This window comes from Uloborus diversus, chromosome 2, assembly GCF_026930045.1.
Source record: "Uloborus diversus isolate 005 chromosome 2, Udiv.v.3.1, whole genome shotgun sequence".
Taxonomy (NCBI): domain Eukaryota; kingdom Metazoa; phylum Arthropoda; class Arachnida; order Araneae; family Uloboridae; genus Uloborus; species Uloborus diversus.
In genome coordinates this window covers 14,791,317-14,804,106 of record NC_072732.1, presented here as the reverse complement: position 1 = coordinate 14,804,106, position 12,790 = coordinate 14,791,317, and the positions used below count along the sequence as shown (strand labels likewise).

The 12,790-nt window shown below is 32.4% G+C and overlaps 1 protein-coding gene across 1 annotated transcript in view; it reads right to left on the bottom strand.

The window, feature by feature from the left end:
* The window catches only part of LOC129217747 (twitchin-like), a 364,621-nt gene extending 352,910 nt beyond the window's left edge, over positions 1–11,711 (bottom strand). The window contains 2 exon segments of the mRNA XM_054852086.1: positions 6,443–6,461; positions 11,474–11,711. The gene's annotated coding sequence lies outside the window, so the exon portion shown is untranslated.
* Positions 11,712–12,790: the final 1,079 nt, after the last annotated feature.

Here is a 12,790-nt window from a genome sequence, read left to right as displayed (position 1 = left end):
TAGAACCCTCAATTGATGATGGACTGAAATTACCTAACTGCACTGAGTAATCTAGTCTTCAAAGCATGTAACACAAATAATATAAAATGGAATTTACACTATTTTGACACTATTTTTATACTAACTATTTTGCTCAAATTAGTAGAACCCTCAATTGATGATGGACTGAAATTACCTAACTGCACTGAGTAATCTAGCCTTCGAAGCATGTAACACAAATAATATAAAACGGAATTTACACTATTTTGACACTATTTTTATACTAACTATTTTGCTCAAATTAGTAGAACCCTCGACTGATGATGGACTGAAATTACCTAACTGCACTGAGTACTCTAGCCTTCAAAGCATGCAACACAAATAATATAAAACAGTATTTACATTATTTTGACACTATTTTTATACTAACTATTTTGCTCAAATTAGTAGAACCCTCAATTGATGATGTACTGAAATTACCTAACTACACTGAGTAATCTAGCCTTCAAAGCATGCAAAAAACAAATAACATAAAACAGTATTGACATTCAAAGATTAAAGAATGTGAGTTGAGAAGCATAAAACCAAATTTTGAAAGTATTTTTGAATGAATCTTATTTGTGCAGGACCAGTGCCAAAAGATATCTTAGATAAACATTCAACCGGAAACAAAATGTCAAAAGTATCTTCAGTTTTGGAAGAGGAAAAAAAAAAAGACTTTTTCTTGAGATGTCTCTCTGAAACAGCGTTAATTTGAAAGAATTCGGCGATTTGATACATTGATGTCTGCTTGTTCGGTTGAAGATGGCAAACGGTGCAATTGGCAACAATCCATCTGACCTTGTCAAATTCTATCAGCTGCAACTGTCACTTCCAGAAGAATTGGGAGAGAGATTGGGGTGTCAGAGATAAAAATGATGTATTGCTCGAATACAAAGAATGCTTCTTCAGCTCTTTGGTTTCAGAATAAAATTATGCAGTTTCTTTTTCGAGAAAGCATTGATGTTTGCGACTGGAAACCGACTACAGTTGGACCTCGATATTAGGTCACCCCTCGGGACTTCACGAAACTGACCTTATAAGCAGGGTGACCTTATAACCGATCCATGTATATTTATTGATAAATAAACATGTATATACATTAATTATTTTTAAAATTTAATACATTCAAAAATGTCAGTAATTAGGTTATAATAGTTTAATAGATTTGAACCAATTAAAACTTTTGGAAGCAAAAAAACATTTTGAAATGATTTTTTAGAACTTTCGTTTAGAGTAAAACTGCACATATATATATGTCCAAGCACAGAACTGATGAGCAACTTATCATAAATACAGGACTGGTAGGATTTTTCTTTCGCTTATTCACAATGGTTTCTAATTGTTTTCTGAACATTTTCTTCGACTTCTCATGAGAGGTAAAAAAGTGCGATATGTACACGCTGAGTGCCCTCATTACTACTGCTTCATATTTTAGTGTCACTGTCGTAATACTCACTTTCTACTGCATTTGGTGCACTACATGCAACGTAATAGGAGTACGACTTTTCACTTTTTAAGGATCGTATATCGCGAAAAATTCTTGGAAGTAAATCGATTAAGCACTGAAAATATTTGAAGAAATCAGACAGAAGTGACCTTATAAGCGATTAATGTATTGCGACCTGACCACAAATCCGATAAGACACAACATAGAATTCCTATTCAGTGTTCCGGGACTTTAGAAAAGTGACCTTATATGCGGGGAGACCTTATAAGCGAGTGATCTTATATCGAGGTCTGACTCTGTTCATGAAGATGGCTTATTTCATACCAGTCAGAGAGAATGCTGGGTTTCTTTTAGCTTTGGTGCTGTAGCAATTTTAGACAAAGTTTAGATAGAGAACAACGGAATGGTCTTTGATTAAAATTCATGTGGAAAAATCTATTTTTGTGAACATTTGTCGAACATCATTTTGCTTGACCTTATAAAATTAACACTTTAGACGTCCCAGCGTCTCTGGGTCATTGGAAGTTAAGTGTTACCAGGAAACCATACGATAGTGTACTATTGAAAAAAATAAAGGAATACGTAGCAATTGAAAGAGCACAGTAAAACATGTTTCTGGAGGCGTACATTATTTGCCCTCATGTTCCCATTATCAAACTAGTATGTTGTGGCCATCACGAAACTTTCTTCTATATTTTTCTTTTTTTTTTTTTTTTTTTTCTGATCCCTCCCCATGCTTGACGAGGAAGCAATATTCCCAACAAAAACAAAATGACACATGCAAAAACTTGACGACTATCCCAATGTCTGAATTATTGCAAAAGCAAAGCAAAGAGCGAAAATTGAAAGTTATTTTAAAAGCCTTGCTTGAATGAATTACAAATATTTTATTTGTTAACAAACATAAGATGGCAACAGTTCAAAATTTTAAATCATTGAGATAATATTTCCAATCATTTCCATACAATTAAAATCACGAGAAATACGCAGACGACAATCTATTACGATTTATCTTTCTTATTGTTGCATTAATAAAAATATTTTTTATTCGCAAAAAAAAAAAAAAATCAACACCTCTTGAAGCGATCGGCGTCAAAATCGAACCAAAGCCTGTTTACATATGGATTCACATATATTCCAAATTTCAACCAGAACGTAGCATTACTTCTTGAGATAGGGCACTCAAAATGGAAAAAAAGAACGGGTGATTGCGCTACCCCCCCTTTTAGCTGTTGACACAAAAATAAAATCAGTTCTTATACCCACTAAGGGCTACTTGCCGATAAATTTTTCTTTCATTCCGTTCATTATTTCTTGAGATACAGCAGTCACAATTGACGACAAAAAACGTTCTACAGCTCAACCCCCGTTTGAGTTATTGACAAAAAAATTGAATCAGCACCTGTTCCTGTTAATACCAACATATGGACCAAATTTTGTTTGATTCCGCCAGTAACTTCCTGAGGAATAGCAAGCACGCGTAACTCCAAAGACGTCCCATTGCTCCATCCCCCTTGGAGGAATTCGCGCCAAAAACTAATGGGCACAAGTTCACATAAGGGCACATATGTGTACTAAATTTCGTTTGATTTCATGCGGTAGTTTTTGTTGTAGAGCGGCCACAAAAAACTGGTCACACACAGACGTGACACACATACATACACACACACACATACATACATACACACACACACACACACACACACAGACAGACAGACATTTTCCAAAAATGGTCGAAATGGACTCAGCACACCTCAAAACGTTCGAATCCGTCAAAATTCGAAATTCGAAAATTTGCACGAATCCAATACTTTCTTCTATATATTAGATATAGAAGAAAGTAAAAATGGGGTCTTAAAGTCTGGCGAAATTTTAAGGAAAACTAACCAATTTTATCGAGTTTTCGTGAGTAATGGATGGCATCTTTCACACGTTTTGCAGATGAATTAGAGCTACATGCAGACGGATGAAATCTGGTGCCTACAATTTCTCGCTAAGTAATTAAATTTGGCGATTTTTTAAATTTTGATAACAGCGGCATAAGGGCAAATAATTTTTGCGCCAAAAAATGTCTCAATACGCTCCTTTGATCGTCTTTTAACTTTCTTCTATATCTAATATATAGAAGAAAGTATTGGATTCGTGCAAATTTTCGAATTTCGAATTTTGACGGATTCGAACGTTTTGAGGTGTGCTGAGTCCATTTCGACTATTTTTGGAAAATGTCTGTCTGTCTATGTGTGTGTATGTATGTGTGTGTGTATGTATGTGTGTGTGTATGTATGTGTGTGTGTATGTATGTGTGTGTGTGTGTCACGTCTGTGTGTGACCAGTTTTTTGTGGCCGCTCTACAGCAAAAACTATCGCATGAAATTGAACGAAATTTGGTACACATATGTGACCCTATGTGAACTTGTGCCCATTGGTTTTTGGCGCGAATTCCTTTAAGGGGGGTGGAGCAATGGGACGTTTTTTGAGCTATGCGTGATTGCTATTCCTCAGGAAGTAACTAGAGGAATCAAACAAAATTTGGTCCATATGTTGCCCCTAACTGGAAGAGGTGCTGATTCAATTTTGGTGTCAATAGCTCAAACGGGGGTTGAGTTATAGAACGTTTTTTTTCGTGAATTGTGACTGCTGTATCTCAAGAAATAACGAACGGAATCAAACAAAAATTTTTTGACAAGTAGCCCTTAGTGGGTATAAGAGCTGATTTTATTTTGGTGTCAACAGCTAAAAAGGGGGTAGCACAATCGCCCGTTCTTTTTTTCCATTGTGAATGCCCTATCTCAAGAAGTAATGCTACGTTCTGGTTGAAATTTGGAATATATGTGAATCCATACGTAAACAGGCTTTGGTTCAATTTTGATTCCAATCGCTCCAAGAGGTGTTGATTTTTTTTTTTTTTTTTTTTTTGCGAATAAAAATAGTTTTATTAATGCAACAATAAGAAAGATAAATCGTAATAGATTGTCGTCTGCGTATTTCTCGTGATTTTAATTGTATGGAAATGATCGGAAATATTATCTCAATGAATTAAAATTTTTAACTGTTGCCATCTTATGTTTGTTAATAAATAAAATATTTGTAATTAATTCAAGTAAGGCTTTTAAAGTAACTTTCAATTTTCGCTCTTTGTTTTGTTTTTACAATAATTCAGACATTGGGATGGTCGTCAAGTTTTTGCATGTGTCATTTTGTTTTTGTTAGGAATATTGCTTCCTCGTCAAGCATGGGGAGGGATCAGAAAAAGGAAAAATATAGAAGAAAGTTTCGTGATGGATACAACATACTAGTTTTTGTTATTACATTGTTCATGTAGTTTCTTAATTCGAAGATATTGGTAGCATAATGCGAGAAATTTGAGTAAACCTACACTCTTCAGATGTAATTAAAAAAATAAACACATGTGTTCTCTCTTTTCTTTTTTATCCGTTTTGAATGAACCCAAACAAAACTACTCAAACATCATTGAGCGAGAGTCTTGTAGATTTTGGAGATACAAAAAGTCGTCAGAGCTCATGTCATATGATTATGCGGCATGTAAAAGGTCCCTTAAGCATTCGGTTTGGCTTTGAATGCGTACGGTAAAATTAAATCACTAGGACAGTTTCACATTGAACAGAACCCATGTGCCTCCATCTGGTGGAAAGTAAGTCTCAAAATTATCTGTGCTATTTACATCCGCGCCTTAATGTTGGCACATTAAAGACTGGATGCTATACTGGAGAATTGCACTGGGTCAACAAAAAAGCTAAGATTCCCCCATTAGATCGAGAACGAAAATCGTTGAACGAGTATGCGAAAAATGGCAAGAAAAAGTTACCCATCTCAGAGACGGATGTTCTTAAAAGCGATATAATAATAATAACAGTAATATTAGTAATAATAGTAATAATAATAGAAATAATATTAGTAATAATAGTAATAATAATAATAATAATAATAATAATAATAATAATAATAATAATAATAATAATAATAATAATAATAATAATAATAATAATAATAATAATAATAATAATAGCAACAATTATTATTATTATTATTATTATTATTATTATTATAGTAACAATAATAATAATAATAGTAACAATTATTATTATTTTTATTTTTATTATTATTATTATTATTATTATTATAGTAACAATAATAATAATAATAATAATAACAATTATTATTATTATTATTATTATTATTATTATTATTATTATTATTATAGTAACAATAATAATAATAATAATAATAATAATAATAATAATAATAATAATAATAATAATAATAATAATAATAATAGTAATAATAGCAACAATTATTATTATTATTATTATTATTATTATTATTATTATTATTATTATTATTATTATTATAGTAACAATAATAATAATAATAGTAACAATTATAATTATTATTATTATTATTATTATTATTATAGTAACAATAATAATAATAATAATAATAATAATAATAATAATAATAATAATAATAATAATAATAATAACAATTATAATAATAATAATAATTCAGCATGCAACATCCAGCATCGAGTCCCAGGCATCCACATTTGAATTTTTAGATCTTGAATTCAAATTACGTTTTTCGCAATCACGAACTGCGATTGGTTCCTATTCGTTTGGTTTCTTGTTTGTACAAATAGCCCCTATCGAAATCATGATTGCGAAATGCATAATTTAAATTCAAGACGTCCAAATTCAAATGAATGCCCGTGGCTAGATGCTGGACGTTGTCTTCTGGATGCTATTTTTGCTTGAAGAGTGTTGTGCAAAAAGTCGAGTGGATCGTGTATAATAAAGCCATGGACGCCACCGTCCAGGAGGAGTACCGCGCGAGGAGGCCGGTGGACTTCAAAAGTGACCCGGAAGCAGACATACAAAAGTGACCGGAAGCAGATTGCATACAGAGGATGCAAAAAATACATAATACTTAATAAAGTAACTGGAAAACATTACTTACGGAAGTTCTTCTTCTTCCACTGTTAAAAGAAAAATAAAATAATATTAGCCATTATATTAAAAATAACTTTACAGAAAATCAGTGGTTTTACATACAAAATTTTACATTTGGGATAAAATGAATAAAGCTCAATAAATGCGTGACAGTGAAAAAATGAACATAAAACAAATTAACGCGTCAAGGTCAAATTCTACTTCAAGTAGAACTAAGTTAACAAGCTTACCCAAAAATCGTCTAATAATGGAGGAGTTGAATTTCTTTCAAAAGAAGTGCGGGAAACTTAAAGTCTGCAAAACTTATTTTCATACATAAAAAGCCGCAATTTCCTCTAATATGTGCAAATGTTCCCGTAATATCGGAATGAAATACAAGAGTTCAGCCACCATGAGCTCCCATGCAAATTAAGTCCTGGATATTCTTAAATGTTGCCTGTAAGAGGTCGATTCTATATGTTCGTATACTAGGAAAAAAAATCCGATTTTTATGCAACCAAACAGGAGTGTCGGACAATTAAGCAGAGCTAACAATGCTAATCATTATTTAAAATATTAAAAATCACTTTTTTATTTATTTAGGGCATAACGTAGGCACATGCTTAGAATGTATTTTTTACAAATAAAATTTCAAGTCTAGTTTTATTAATGGATTCAATAGGTATTGGCCGTTTTCTACGAGAAGGCACTTGACTCCTCCCTCGTCACGTGATTCGATTTCCTGTTTTCGGCAGAAGGTATATTCGGATCATAGCATTTTGTTGTAAAAGCAGCAGTTTTTTAAATGTAAGAATAACTAAAATGGCAACAGACAAGTAAAGCAGGTGATATAAAGGACACTAAGACTTTTTTGAAGATTAAAATACACGCCCAAGTTAAGGATGTCTGGTTTTGTCTCCTTTAGAAGCGCGTGGATTGCTTACCGATCCCGCCATTGCCCCCGCGTAAAATGAAACTCTGCGTTCGAGGAGGCATGGCGAAGGGCCTTCTCGTGAAAGACGGACAATATTACCAGTTAGTATAAGCCATAAGAGCTTCAACGGAATCGAAAAAGGTGCTTATGTGTTAATAAAAATAATTTAAAATTTTAATAACAAACTAGTGAAATTTCTTAAAACTAGCTTGCGTGATTATTGCTCATATAGAAGGAAACTTAACTTCCTAGATTTTAAGGGGTCGAAAAAAATATGATTTTAGGAAAAACATCTTGCGCATAATAATGACAGAATATTTTTTTAAGACTGAGTGAAAAATCCAAGAAAATGCGGGTAATTTTAACGACGGAGGGAAGACAAATAACGAAAAAAAGAACGGGTAATTCAAAGGACAAAAATCTTGGTGACTCTAGGGGAAATGTTAAGAACAAAAGAATCAACACTGATGACAGAGAGGGGGGACTAAAAGGAAATGCGAATTAATAAAGGAATAACAGTAAATCCTACGATGTAACGGATGAACCTACTATAGTAATCCTACGATATTATCCTTAAACCAGTTCGACTAACATTTGGACTTATGGTGTTCTGTAAAAATCATAAATCTGACATCGGTTTGATGTTTGCTGATTAAGAATATAGTTATCACTCTTAGATGTAAAAATGAACATGCGATGATTGCATGAATGAACACCCATCTCTATACTAAAGTGCAAATCTAGCTGATAAAAAAATAAAATAATAGTTTAAAAAACTAAAAAAACACGCTTTCGTAGCAAAATGAACTAAAAAGTGAAAAATAACCTTTGGATGATAGTAGTTGACCAATCACTTAATTTTAATGTAATACAAAAAAGCATGGGGTGCTGTCTATTTACATTTTTGCTTGGACAACAAATGGAAGAAATTCAAGACAACTGATAAGAAGCCCCCCACGCTCTTTTGTATTACATTAAAATTAAGTGATCGGTCAACTACTATCATCCAAAGGTTATTTTTCACTTTTTAGTTCATTTTGCTACGAAAGCGTGTTTTTTTTAGTTTTTTAAACTATTATTTTATTTTTCTGCTTTTTAGTCTTATGTTGGAGAATTATCAAGCGACGAAATTATTTATAAAACGAGTGCGAGGTAATATCATAAAGTTAAGACAAGGGCACCCCGATGGGAAGCTACTGTGAGTCATCGATGTATGTTTGCGGAAATCATATTTATATTACTTTGAAAATTTGAGATGCATTTGAATAAAAGTTTTGTTCAACAATGGTCTGATCAGCAATGAATTTCCAATTGAAGGCTCACCTAAATTTTGGCATGAAATTAGGTAAAAACAATTATATTTCATGTTCTAATTACCTTGGAACATTGGAACAAATTTTGTCTGATGCAGAAAAATGAAAGGTTTTTGTAGATATTTTTAAATAATTTTTGCGAGCATTTTTTGATGTTTTTTTTTTAATTTTTCCTTTTCCACATTGTTGGATTTATGCCAAAATATTGATTAAAATTGGAGAAAACTAACAATTAAAAGGGTTAATTAATTAATTTGATTATCGAATATTGCATTGTCATCGGGTCTGAGATCGCGTGCCAAATTTCAAAAGAATCCGATCGCAGGAAGTGGGCGAAATTTGAGCTGCAAGATTCCATTACAAGATACATACATACATACATACATACATACATACATACATACATACATACAGGTGAAGCTAATAAAAGCGTGTTAATAAAGAGAACGGTGGAAGAGAGAAAACGACGTAAACTCTGATCGGCTGTTTCCACTGCATATACACTACTACCGTGAAGAAAACAAATCTACAGGGACATTCTTTCAGTACGCATTTGAAAGACTTGAATACGGATTTGGAATGGTTAAAATCTCTCGTCTTGCATCAATGTTCTAGATACGATAGAAACCTTGCGAGATGCTATGAATTGAAAAAGAGAGCTTTTAAAGTCATAAATTTTATTTTTGTGGTTCAAAAAGGCAGGACTATAATTAAAATAGCTTGTTTTACATCCCATTTTCCCGTTTCTGACGTGGCTCTAAACGGCGCTATTGATTTATAAATCAGGTTATTCATTTTCAATGGTTTCATGATTTTTATATCTTAAATTTTTGATAGCTAGACAATACTTTAAAATTTGTGTTTGTACTTTCATGCAATAGAAGTAATAACACTATAAAAATATGAGAAGGCAGTTAAAATTAAATAAATTGCGGATCGAAATTGCGCCTGTAGGATTGTCTTCATCATTTGTCAATTACTTTATTATGAACTAGTGGTACCCCCACGGCTTTGCCCGTAATAGAAAAATTAAAAGGTCTTTTGGTTCGCCTGTATATTTACAAATAATGTATGGTGAATTTTCTCGCCAATCGGCTTGTACCCATGTTACGGTTCCACGTTATGATCATTTCGTATCTCGCCAACTGGCTTGTGCCCATGTTACGGGTTCCGCGTTATGATAATTTCGTAAATTACTCGTCCATCTTATGATAGTTTTGTTCTTAAAATTGGAATAGAAAAAGAACCACATCAAATTTTCGAAAATTCGCTTCGAGGTGCGCACCCCCATGCCACAAACTAACTTTGTGCAAAATTTCATGAAAATCGGCCGAACGGTCTAGGCGCTATGGGCGTCACAGAGATCCAGACATCCTACAGACATCCTCCGGACAGAGAGACTTTCAGCTTTATTATTAGTAAAGAAAAGTAACTTTCAGAACTACTGAATCAGTTTACTAAGCATAAACACAAGCACGCGATATTTTGCACGATATAATAAGTACAAGATATTTTGCATTGCTTATGAAAGCTAAATATTATTACCGTATGTTATCACATCCTTCTGTTGGCAAAAAAAAAATTATTTGATGAATTCCTCCCTCATACTATATTTCAGATCACTTTTAGAAGATAAAATTTTTGGCAATTTTAAGCACTAAGATATTTCAAGATCGATTTGAACTAAAACTGAGACATACGTAAATATTAATAAATCCTCTCTTGGAAAAACATTCTAGTCATCATAATAACAATGCAAACGGCTTCAATTAAATAATATTAAGAATATTACAAAATTCACATCATTTTTTTTTCTGAAATGACACAAAATTATAAAATAACTGGAAAACAATGTGTGAGTAATTTGTATGGTAATATTCTTAGTTAACCTTGATTAAGAAGAAATTGAAAATATGTATTGCACATTCATTATTTCTGTTCGAAATTTGAAAAAATAAGTCTTTTGGCCGACTATAAAATGGTGAGAGAAAAAAGCAGACCCGATCGAAATTCTTCGATTCCGTGTTAACGAATTTTAATGAAAATTTCATTTAAAATCAAAGTAAAAAGAGAAAAAAATGAGTTTTTGATTAGTCTCAGTTGCTCTTGAACATAAACTTGAGTGAAACATTTTAGGTTCAATTTGGAAAGGTGTGAGTTTTGTGAATTTAAAAGGAGCCTTTTTTTCATAATTAGACAATTATGGGTCGATAATTTCAAGTCGCAAAGTTATTTATAACAAATCCCTCTTTATCAATAACTTCTGCTAAAAATCGGTTGTGTTTAAAACCAACTCAATCCATGCTTCTTAATCACTATCGTAAAAATGCACGGGTAACGTAAAACACATTTTTACTATAATTGCTAAATAAACATATGGTTTCGATATCCCTGGCTAAATACACGACATAAAATTGATATACCACATGAATTTATCTGGATTTGGAACAGAAAATGAGAAAAAAAGGTCGATTTAATTCAAAACCAGCTCATCCAAACAATTTTTATCTGCAAACAGTTAGAGAAAACTGGTCATTTAAAACAGAAAACAAACATGAAGTCATACAAAAAAAAAGGTTATTCTAAGAAAAATTAATTGATTTAGAAAAATTAAGAGGGCTGAGTGTTAAACTTTTTTGCACCACCTGTAACTTTTTTTAACAAAATGGATTGAGATTTTTATTAATTAATATTTTAAATATATATCAAACAAGCATTGGGAGCTTAGAAAAATCCTGGTAAGAAAAAAATTAATATGTACCTAAATCTGAATTTCATAGCAATGCGAAAGCAATGTTAAATTGTTCCTCACCTTTGAAATTTGCGAAAATGGATCCGATGGCATTTCCATTTTTATTGGTCACTGAGATTTTATACACGCCTGAATCTTCGTCCTCTGGATCGTGAATGGACAAGGATAGAAAGAATCTGCAAGAAGTCAGGTCCCGTGAGTGTAGGGAAAACTTGTCATTTTTGGCAATAACTTTGTCGTTGAAATACCACACAACATCTGGTCTCGGATAAGCAGCGACGATACATTCGAATAAGACAGTATCACTTTCCTCCTCTTGACGAAGTTTCGGTTTTTGGATAAAAGTCGGAGCTTTATCGACCTCAATCACCATTTTAAACTGGTGTACGTAGAGTTAAGATGGAAAAAAATGAAATTTGTTCAATGACTAAGGTTTAGAGTTTCCACTCCTTCTAAATGTGCTAATAATTGTTGTCCGTTTTATACAATAAAAGGGCCCTACAGCTCTTTAATCTTTAGAACTTTATTCTTCTAGAATTTAAATAATTTGGGGAGTTGTAATGCTAAAATGATTTGGAAAAAGGAGAAAAGGTTCTTTTTCGCAATTAGAATTAACAGATGAATTTTTGGAAAGTTATTTCGACAGAGTTGCAAAATTTGACACAAATAAACATGAGATGTTACAAGTAGTAGAATTTGGAATAGTTCTAGGAATCAAGTTTTCAAAACAGAAAATATAACGCAGTATATATGTATCATAGTATCAAAATATGGTTGTAAAATTATCACAATAGTTAACCTAAAAAAAAATCCGCAGTATCAGTTTCCTTTATATTAGAATCTAATTTTAATAAAGAAGTTAAAAATAATATATTTCTTCTGCGATAAAATTTTATAGCCTAAAACTAATGATTTCTCACAAATTCATGACAGTTATTCGTTTACATAGAATAAAAATATTGGGAACTTTTCGAGAAATGAACCACACTTGTTACTGTTCATATATGAACTATCTTCCTAATATTTTCAACTTATAAACAGGATCTTCGATGTAAATAAAATAGTAAAATGAAAACATTTTCCATCGTTTCGTCTTTTCCAAATAGTCCCTTTAGCAAATTAAACTATTTTTCTTCACCGAGAGAAACTAAGAGTGTATCCCGTGCACAAAATTCAACATGAACTTCACGGAATATCGGAGAATTTTCGTCTGTCGAAGAACTCCGCACATTTACAGAAAGCAGATTTAACCTCCAGATCAATGTCCAACCAACAGTCACGGGCATCGAACAATATTCAATCACAGAAATCAATGTCCAGCAATGTCGAGAAATATTTAATCGCGCGAAAGAAGCGCGATGTCGTGCAACCTGAAGC